Source organism: Armigeres subalbatus, unplaced genomic scaffold (assembly GCF_024139115.2).
Source record: "Armigeres subalbatus isolate Guangzhou_Male unplaced genomic scaffold, GZ_Asu_2 Contig297, whole genome shotgun sequence".
NCBI classification, from domain to species: Eukaryota; Metazoa; Arthropoda; class Insecta; order Diptera; family Culicidae; genus Armigeres; species Armigeres subalbatus.
In genome coordinates, this window is record NW_026943038.1 from 61,457 (window position 1) to 72,769 (window position 11,313).

General features: G+C 40.6%; 1 protein-coding gene across 2 annotated transcripts in view; it reads right to left on the reverse strand.

Annotated features, from left to right (window-relative positions):
* LOC134203942 (ATP-binding cassette sub-family G member 1-like) overlaps nucleotides 1-8,696 on the reverse strand; it is a 28,015-nt gene extending 19,319 nt beyond the window's left edge. Inside the window, exon 1 of one of the 2 annotated variants that reach the window (XM_062678777.1) lies at nucleotides 8,589-8,696. The gene's annotated coding sequence lies outside the window, so the exon portion shown is untranslated. Of the gene's footprint in view, nucleotides 1-7,762; nucleotides 8,055-8,588 lie in introns of those variants that run through there. The other variant, XM_062678776.1, reaches the window with a different exon arrangement.
* Nucleotides 8,697-11,313: the final 2,617 nt, after the last annotated feature.

The window sequence follows — 11,313 nt, forward strand, 5'->3', positions numbered from 1 at the left end:
AGGAAGCGTACTTGAAGAGAAAACAACTTATACAGAAAAGGCTTTATGATAGCTTTGGTGTGAGAGTCGACCAGCAAGGGAAGGTGGAGCAGGATCAAGTACTGGAAACATTTGTCGACGAGCGTTTTCGAATCCAAATCTGTTAAGTGAAGCATTAAATGTCAACGAAGAGCTAATTCACCGGTTCTGGAACATTCATTCTGATTCATTCTGGATTCTGGCGATAAACTGCCAAGAGCCAATCAATCCTGAAAAGCTAGACAGTTATTGTAAAGCAACCTACCGGTTATATTTGCAGCTGTATGATTGGTATAAAATTCCTGCTACGGTGCATAAAGTCCTTGCCCATGCTGGGGATATAATTATTCATTCACCAGCACCACTTGGAATGTTGGCTGAAGAAGCAGCTGAGTGTCAACACAAGCACTTAAAAAAAAGTCGGACTCATCATGCCAGGAAAGCCTCAAGAGAAGAAAATTTACATGACGTTTTCATTCGTGCTATGAACTCGTCGGATCCTTTGATAAGCTCCCTCAACTTAGGTAAGCGATTTCAAAATAAATCTAATTTGGAATATTTAGAAGATGGTCAATTTATTTTAGTGACTGAAACTTCTTGCAATACAACAGATTCGAGTACAGAAAAATATACCATAGCAGATATTTTAATCGATCTTGAAGAAATAAATGATGATTTTGTTGAGGATGTTCATGTACATAATGAATAAATAAATGTTGTTGCAGTATACTTATATATCTTGAAGCTTTTATTGCATGGAGTTCGTTTAGCTTTAATCGAGCTTTATATTGTATTCCCTTTACTTGTTTTACGGGTTAAGAGCCTGAACCAATCTGAAAAATCCTACAAAGACAACCTGTTACGTATGTAGATGCAATGGCCTGTATTTGACGGAGTCCTTGTGCAACTTAAAACTCAATTCACATAAAAACAGTATACAATTTCAGAAAAATATATTAAGCTCGTTTAGTGGAATGTATTAAACCGTCTAAGACGAATTAAGTACTGTCCATTTAATTCCACCAATTAATTTTCGTTATCTTTGCAGATACGTATTTCGACCACAACTGTGTGGTCGTCTTCAGTGTCTTGTACTTGACTCGACTTGGACAAGTACAGTCAAGTACAAGACACTGAAGACGACCACACAGTTGTGGTCGAAATACGTATCTGCAAAGATAACGAAAATTAATTGGTGGAATTAAATGGACAGTACTTAATTCGTCTTAGACGGTTTAGTATATAATTTTCTAGTTTGAACTCTACAGGTCTGCGCTGCAATAAAATACACATCTATAGACTGCTGTGTACATGAGACATTCGTAGATAAAAGGGATATATTCCATAGAGATCAAAGGTCTGTATTCCAGGGAGTTTGGAGACCTTAGAAGTAATAACGACCTGCAAAACAAGTGTTTCACATCTTTCAGACAATAATCTACGTAAGTGTGAAATATTGCAGAAATGAAATGAAAATATTTTCGGCCACCTACTTGTATGGAGCCGCCCCATAGTGCATTCGGAAGGAAGGCTAGGTTTTAGAACCCTTTTCGCGTGTGGTTGGGTAGTAAAATAAATCCTCGGGGGGATGGACGTTGGTAGCCGACGGGATGACAAATCACGGGTATGATGAGTGGCGGAAGGAACGTGGAGGAAAACGGATCAATCTGGACGGTTCGCGCGCAAAACGACGGAAAATAAGTCTTCGATCTTGATCTTATACTAGGTCTTGACTGATGAGCGAATCGTAAAAATTGTTCCTGCAAAATCGAGTGATTGAGTCATGCGAATAAGCTAACAGCCATACGATACAGGACCGAACCCGTTGTAGTGCCGAGATAGTGCAACTGTTTTTGTATGCGGAAGGCTCGGCCAAAGTATGCGGATCAAGTCCGGTCGTCGTCGCCGACATAACGTTTGTACCCGTTCAGTCATAGCCTTGCAGCCTACATAGTCCTCCACTCTCGAGCGGCCATTGTCAGCCCGAACAAGCTACTCGTTGAGAATGACCCAAGTATCCTAAAATAAAATATATTTTCAGGTGATGTATAAATGCGATTTTAGGGCAGCAATAAGGGGTCGTTCAAAAATGATGTCACAGGTTTTAGGGGGAGGGGTCTAAGATTTTGTGACAGTACATGTACTAGGTATACAAAAATGCGTGACAGAGGGGGAGGGGAGTCTAGAAATCCCAAAAAGTAGTGGACGTCATATTTGAATCACCCCTAAGATACTTTCAATGTAAAATCAAGACCCATATGAAATAAGGCAGTGCAAAATTGTACTCGCGGATGCTCAACATGTTGGCTCTAGGGGAGTTGATAGTAACCACCAGCGCTCAACTGCGACTCATGTGGGCGCTGGCAGTACCGATTGGTTCATTATTTTTTGTTTTCCCAGTTGATAGTAACTGGCATACTGAGACCCATATAGGCGAATTTGAGTTTGAATTAGCTAAAATAAATCAAAACAAATTTTTGCTTTGGGAAAAAGCTTCTTAGTTGTCGACTAAGCGTGGCTAAATAGGACGGCAGGGCTGGTTGAGGAACGCCCTTCAGTAACCTGCCAACGAACCTCGTTTCCCAGCTCTAATTTCCCTTTTTTAAGCGGCGATAGTAAGCCCTAACCAACGGGTATACCCAGTTAGGCATAAGTATGTTGGGCATAAAGACGTTCGGCATAAGTACGTTAGGCATGAAGAACGTTAGGTATAACGGACGTTAGGCATAAAATGACCCAAATAACAGCCAATGAAGAAGGCAAAATTATGCCAAACGTCCATTATGCCTAACTCCATTATGCCTAACGTACTTAAGCCTAACGACGTTAACCCCTAACCAACGGCTCGTCGAGGGACGCCGGGTGCCGGAAACTATTTTGTTTGACCAGCTTATCGCCATTCTGTGGGAACGCTTTCCACGCGAGGCCCTTCATCGGAAAATGGTTACCCCTCCATACAATACGCGATTGACTGTTACTACCGCAATCTGCTTGCCACCTATTCATCGTCGTTACTGTCGCAGTGACCCGCTTCCACCCGCCAACGAACCTCGTTTCCCAGCTCTAATTTCCCTTTTTTAAGCGGCGATAGTAAGCCCTAACCAACGGGTATACCCAGTTAGGCATAAGTATGTTGGGCATAAAGACGTTCGGCATAAGTACGTTAGGCATGAAGAACGTTAGGTATAACGGACGTTAGGCATAAAATGACCCAAATAACAGCCAATGAAGAAGGCAAAATTATGCCAAACGTCCATTATGCCTAACTCCATTATGCCTAACGTACTTAAGCCTAACGACGTTAACCCCTAACCAACGGCTCGTCGAGGGACGCCGGGTGCCGGAAACTATTTTGTTTGACCAGCTTATCGCCATTCTGTGGGAACGCTTTCCACGCGAGGCCCTTCATCGGAAAATGGTTACCCCTCCATACAATACGCGATTGACTGTTACTACCGCAATCTGCTTGCCACCTATTCATCGTCGTTACTGTCGCAGTGACCCGCTTCCACCGGCATGTCGCATCGTGCCACCCTACGTTGCCGATGTGCCGCCCTACCCGTTCAGGCACAACCGTCAGACTGTGCGACTTGTGCTGTGCATCCTTGACCTCTGCCGCCCAGCGGGATCGACGTGAATATAAATTCTAAAACTAACCCCCGAACTTTTTTGTAAACCAAGTCCGAAAACCTCCCCATTGCTTCCATAGACCCTGGGACTCGAGAACTAAAAGAGGCCCACTCCGTTGGCTACTGTTGGCTATAGATTAGTAGTCTGGGAGTTTAGGATGGTTCCTCTTCTAGGACCCCTAGAGGCAAAAGGACGTGCCAGAAACGGTATCACGGTCGATTTAAATAGCTACCAGACTATTTTATTTACATTGAATGTGCAGTTCATGCTTGCGTTGCTGTGTGCGGTCATGACTATAAAAATCCTTGATGACAAAAAGAGAACTTTATTTGTTCTTTGTTTGACTCAATTATCAACCATCAAGACTATTCCTGCCTGTCTTCTTCTTCTTCTTATTGGCATTACATCCCCACACTGGGACAGAGCCGCCTCGAAGCTTAGTGTTCATTAAGCACTTCCACAGTTATTAACTGCGAGGTTTCTAAGCCAGGTTACCATTTTTGCTTTCGTATATCATGAGGCTAACACGATGATACTTTTATGCCCAGGGAAATCGAGAAAATTTCCAATCCGAAAATTGCCTAGACCGGCACCGGGATTCGAACCCTGCCACCCTCAGCATGGTCTTGCTTTGTAGCCGCGCGTCTTACCGCACGGCTAAGGCGGGCCCCCTGTTGGAATACATTAACTATGATTAAGGAAGGATATGTTCAATTTTGTCTAGAATTCTTCAAAACGGGCTCTCAGAGATCAATTTTGTTTGGGATTCTGTTTCAGGCTCTCTAATCAAATGATATCACCAATCTAGGAACGCTTTGCGCAGTAAGATGGACTGAAATGTATGTGTAGATGTCGTCTGTCATGGCAAACTTTTCTGGTTTAGTTGATATTTTCACAATTTTGTCTGGCAATGATGCTTTAGGCGACGCGGATCGGTTGAAACGAGTTATGTTTCTGCAGTTGTTGATAGAAGGTACCAAATCTACTGAAAGTGTCTCAAATGTCGTGGACTATCTGCAGGAGCAACGACATTTGACAGATCTTCTGCCAAAATGTGTCAAGTATGTAAAGGCATTCATCACCATTCCAATATCTGCTGCTGCCGAGCGATTGTTTTCTGGGTTCAGAAGGTTGAAAATCTATAGGAGACCCTGTATGGGACAATAGCGATTGAATTCCTTATCTCTACTGCACTTCTGGTTGGTGGATTAACAATTGTAGGTTTAACAATTGTAAGTACTCCTTCTTCAGTAGCTTTCATACTTCTTCATCGCTAGCTTTTGAACAAAAGATAAATATTTAACGCCCAAACGGTCAAGTTCTCACCGAAGTCAAATTTTGAAATCTAAAGTTTCATAAATTTGTTCGTCTAACCGATCAGTGTGGAATTCCAAGCTAAAGTCCTGCTTTTATTCTAGTTTCGATTCCACACCAAGTGATGTCCCGTCTCCGGATGGTTGCGAGAATATTTTAAATTCCCTGATTTTTGCAAACCAGAGCGGTTTTCAAAAACAAAACAGATAAGCAACGCACAGCAAATTACAAGTTTCAAAGTAGACGACGAACGGGATGAAACTCCGCATAGGAAACTGTCCACAAAAATTCCTTAAGGATAAGCCTTCCGGAATCCAAAACTAATTTCGATTGCGTTTTCGAGGGCTCCCCCTTGATTCGGAAGCAACGCACAACAGTCATTTTTATTATTTCACGCATGCTGCGACGCAGCAAAGCTTGCTTCCGTTGTGGGGTGCCCTCGAAAACGAGAGTGGAATTAGTATTGGATTCCGGGAGGCTTGTCCTTATGAATCGCATTCATCTTCTTCTCCTTCTTCTTCTTCTTCTTCTTATTGGCATTACATCCCCACACTGGGACAGAGCCGCCTCGCAGCTTAGTGTTCATTATGCACTTCCACAGTTATTAACTGCGAGGTTTCTAAGCCAAGTTACCATTTTTGCATTCGTATATCATGAGGCTAACACGATGATACTTTTATGCCCAGGGAAGTCGAGACAATTTCCAATCTGAAAATTGCCTAGACCGGCTCCGGGAATCGAACCCAGCCATCCTCAGCATGGTCTTGCTTTGTAGCCGCGCGTCTTACCGCACGGCTAAGGAGGGCCCACCGCATTCATCATATTCATCTAATTAGTATTTTCACCGACATTTTCTTTTGGAGGTCTCCCATCTATTAACCACCCCTACACCTAACCAGCGGATGACAGATTTTCATATAGTTCTGTATTAAAACCTTGTCAAACATGTATAATTTTTTTGCATACTTAGACTTTATTAATTATTATATTTAGATTTTACATTTCTGAATTAGTTTATTATCTGTATAGAAAGTCTAATTTTTTTAGAACTTTGCAGAATCTGTGTATGTCAAGATTTCATACAGAACTAGCTGATTCGTTGAACCTCGTCTTAGTTGGCACTGGCATTTATTTTGCATTCACAGTTTAATTTTTTACGCCGACCGATTCACTGGTTTCGGAATCCATAAGGGTCAGACAGAAAGAAATTCATTTTTATGTATCTAGTTTGAGTCCCAGAAAAAATAATGCAAAAAAGCTATTTCTGAAGCATTTTCAGCTGACGTGGGTTCTATAATTCTGAGAATAGAAATTATGTTGTTTGGTCTGTCTCTCGGTTGAACGGATGGTTTAGTTTGTTGCGTTTCGCTAGCGCAAACGCAAGGCTGCGAAAATCACGAGGACAAATACCTTAGCATAGTTGTTCAAGCTCCAAAATGTGATTTACAAATTGCTCCTCTGCTGCACGTTCAAAACACGCTTGCTAGGGGGCAGGCAAGATTTACCCTTAGTACTATGTGTTTGCCAGCTTCTCAGGAAAATTAACGAACACAGGGGTGGCACTCTTGCCCCAACAATCATGATATTTTGTTCTTGTGTAATCTGGTAGCTTATTTGAATTTTAATTCCTAATCTTTATTTCTGTAAATTTTTAAATGACTGCAATTCTTCACTTTTGAATTGATTGAAATATTATAAAATTGCTCTCCATCTTGACGCTCATTATAAAATTGATCATTGGTCAAAATAAAAATTTGACTATTCTACATAAAATTCCGTACATTTTGTCTATATAAAAAAGTTACATTGGAGTTTCGGAACATTGCAATCCTTTGAACTATGTCGACGAAAATACCTTTCCACCCGAGATTAATTAAATAAAATCAGAAATCGTGAATCAATGTATTAGTAAAGTTTTTCTCCTTTTCATAATTTGCCCGATTCTTCCAACCTAAAAAATGTGTATGCTCATCGGGACAGACGCATTGTGAGTCACGTGGCTGATAAGAGAAAATGATCAACCATGTCATTCCTCTTAGCATTTTGTTTAGAAACTCCTCATGTGAACCCAAACAGACGCTGTGTGATCAATGCCGTCCAAGCCAACATTGATTTCCGCATGCAACGTAATAGTAACCTTCACTCAGTTTCTCAAACATACGCCTCTACTCGTACATCATCTGCCTGTCTGCATCTTTATTGCATGTTTTAGGGGCAGTTTGTCACTGTCTGCAATAGCAATGCAAATGTTTGCATTGAAACTCTCGGATGCAATCGTTGGGACCAACGTTGCTATGACTTGCTGCCTGTATCACACTCTAATCAAGCAAGTTCAACGGCAGTTTAACTGAAAATCGATGCACTGGTCAATGTGCTGCACTTGCAGAGTTTGGTACAGAATAAATCTCGGAGTAGTTACGTAAAAACGTGCTACTGCTTGGGCACCTCAGAAAAATCAACTTTTGGTTTTATGCTTGTCTTAGATAGAAATTCACATATTTTAAAGTTCACGTTTCTGTAGACTTTGTACCCAACACTTTCTCGTTATGAAAAGTGATCCAAAATAATATTAAACTCACGGCTAACCGAAACAAGTTTTCGCACAATCAACGCCGCCTCGTGTTCGGATTTTGTAACATTCAATTTCGCCTATGAACCTCCGTTGGAGTCATTCGAAGCATCTTGTTAACGTTCTCAACTGAATCGTTTTAAAATGATGACTGTCGTATGCCTTGTATGGAATGAGAATGACGCACTATAGGCTATGTGGTTTTCTTCAAATCAAAGGAATTATACTTACAGTTAATTCGCTGGTATGGTTCAATAATTCAGTTATTGATTTTCTACGATATTCAATCCATTCTATACAATCGATGTGAATATTTCAACATTGTAAAACTCAAAACTTTTATTGGTTCATGGTTAATGATCTTCTTAACCAATCAGCTGTAGCAAATCAAATGCACAAGTTGGAATGCTCGTTAAGATAAAAAATAATATTTCATACTAGATAAATACGAACGAAACAAGCTCAGTCTTCGCTATGAATATAAATAAATTCGAACTAATTTACGTCGTAGAAGCGTTTTTAAACAAATTTCCAAATGTGCAACTCACGACATCGCAGCGTGTACTGTCGCGCCAATGATGATAGGACCGATATCTGCTAGTTTGCAGGAACAATTTACCCATCGTCCAAGTAATAACTATTCAATTATTTACATTTGTCCCATTGGTGTCTGTTTATATCGGCTTTTCTAGTAGGTCACTGTTTCACCCACATGCATTATTGTGCTGATTAAATTTGCTTCCTCAACCAATACTGCCCTTCGGTGTGCAAAACACATCGAAACTATCACTTGTTTTCATTGCACACACTGCTGCTTTCCCAGATTGCATAAGTGTAAATCACAAACATCTGCAACTGGACGCCGGTTGTGTCCGTTCGGGCAAACACTTTCACTTCTAAACTGCAGGGGAATTTGTGTTGAACTACGTTGGAAATTGATGGGATGTTCCACCCTCAGCTCAGCCACAGAAGCTTCCAAAGATCCTCATTCTTACATCTTCAGAAGTACACGACCCTTTTCAGTTAATTGCAGCGAAAAAAGCGAACTCATCATTACCGGTTTTTATTGGAGTGCCGCTTTTTAGCTGTTTCACGTTGCCACTAGCCTGTAGGCCCCGGCGAAATACCACCACCGTGTCCGATCGCGAACTGAAGACGACTGAACACTATGCATAGTGGCGCTTGCTGTTTTCTGAGGGGTGGATGATAGTTTGCTCAAGTAGAGTGACCAGCCATCTAAGGCGCTGTAACTCGGTGAATTTGTGTTTGTGGATCTTCAACGGGTTAAAATGAAGCTAGCATGGCATAGTCGCTCTCAGTTGTGAACTGATGAACACAACTTTTCTCTGTTTTGATTTGGGATTGGTGAAATAAAGCTCAACCTCATCATAGATAAGCTTTTTCCACCTCACAATCTGTGCATGAGATAGGCATAAGAAAAAGCCATAATGAAAGGGTTAATGAAAGGGACTGCCCTATGTCAACCATAAACACAGTTTTCAAACTAGTTTAGGCTAGATGTACCAGCTGTGCACAGAAAAAATAAAGAACTTAAAAAAAAAGTTTAAAGAACTTAACTTTGAGTACGAAGTTTAAATTTTTAACTCAATATTAGGTAGTTTTCTCACTCCCTCTCATGAATGATATTACAAACAAAGAGAGCTGCATCGACCCAACTTGCGTTGTTCCGTGGAAGAAGCCAAATTTGTGTTGTTTTCACCATAGTCTCGGGTGAGTGAAAATAACATAAACTTGAGTTGGTGAAACTTCATAGTACTTACCGGATATTTTCGCATTTTACTTATTTTTGGCTTCTTCCACGCAAGGGCGGATTTGAATGAAAGGAACCATATAGTGAGTTGTTTCGCGGTTCCGTGTGGCTATAGCACCAGTTGTCGCACTAGTGCTTTATATCCAAAATGGAAATCAAATCACCGCAAACCAAGTTCATATCGATAAAGCATATTCATAGGCTTTGGGGCAGAATATCGAAAGACAAAAGGTCGAAGGACAAAAGGTCGACGGACAAAAGGTCGAAAAGACAAAAGGTTGATGGGACAAAAGGTCGAAGGGACAAAAGGTCGAAAAGATAAAAGGTTGACGGGACAAAAGGTCGAGGGGACAAAACGTCGAATGGACAATATTTAAAAACCTATAATTCTGTAAACATGATAAATACTAAATATACGACAAGTTTGAAAACATGCTTCTGAAAAAAAATCTAGCTTATTACATTTCCCAGAGATTTCTCCTTCTTTATTTCATGGGCAGTTCTTTAACCAATTTACAGTGAATATTCAGCAGCCAGGGTGAGCATTGTATGATTTTGATTAGTTCTCGGGACGAGAACTGAAAAATTAATACTTGTTAGATCGTGCTCTTGTAACACGTGTCGCTTCGAGTGCATGTTTGAGTGAAATACGTTGGTTTTGGTATCTTTGATTCAGTGTCGTATAATTAATTATTTCGCCAACGCGACTTCCTATACATTCCTATACATTACATTCCGATGTCGATCATGGAGACACAGAAGATTGTCTCTTATATAAATGTGTATCAAATTCATTTTTTCACTCATCATCATGTATTAGATGGGGATGTTTCAATTCAACGTGACGTTGTTGTTGGTTTTAAATAAGAAATAAACATCGGAGACGAGACAGCCTCGGGCTGAAAGTCTCCCTAATAAAGACACAGCCTCGGGCTGAAAGTCTCCCTAACAAAGACACAAAAAAAAGAGATAAACACTGAAGCATGTACACAAAGACTGGTCTTAAGCCGTACATAACAGTTTACATTAAGCACATGATTCGGTGATTCAACCGTACGAATCATTTTAATTAACACTCGAACATGTGTGATGTTGTATTTTGTACAACATTAACCCTCAAAAGGCCGGGACGACAGTCAACTCCTTCAAAGTGCTCGTTCTCGGTAAATCGTTGACCAAATTTCATGACCCCGGGCTTTTCTCAAAGGGGATTAGCAGCGCTTTCTTTTGACATAGGTGCCGCCCCGCTAGACCCCTCCCCGCGTTCATGAGTATCGAAAATGTCTGTGTTTTTTCCTTATTTTTTGCTATGATGGCCAAATTTCTTCAGTAATCAAGCGCAATAAAGTTCTGGCGCCATAAAATAAAGTAGATACATGAAATATATCAAGTAGAAGTGATTTTGAACGTTTCCAAGTTATCTGATTACTGTAATTACCGATATTGAGAGCCATATCCCTGATCTAAGATTGATGGTCATATTTCTTAAAATCTGATCACGAAATAAACCAGACAGGAGGGAAAAATATCACAAAAAACTGTAGACATATGTGTAATCAATTTTATGTATTGAAGATACTATTTTGGAACATTCCAGTTCATCCAAAATATCCGTGAGTTCAGGTCTTGAATTCTACCATAGAAGCGAAAGGTAATGTGCACATAAAAATACTCAGAGTACATCCTACTCAGTTCAAAGATATCAAATAACTCATGGAAAATTTTTCTGCGTGTCCCATAGTGACATTCTAGAATGCGCGAAATGTTCTGAAGTTCTGCTCGTAAGACCCACGCTACAACGGTCTCGAAAATGTTTTCGGCAGCTATCAAAAACCTTCCCAACAGATCCTTGGATACCTGCCAAGAAATGTTATACCGATCTTTCTGCACTTCAGTACACTGCAGGTCATCCAAAACGTTCTTGAGTTCAGGTCGTCAAATCTACAATCAAGTAGAAGCGCAATGCTTGTTTCAAATCAAGCTCAGGTCATCCTGCCCAGTTCGAAGAAAT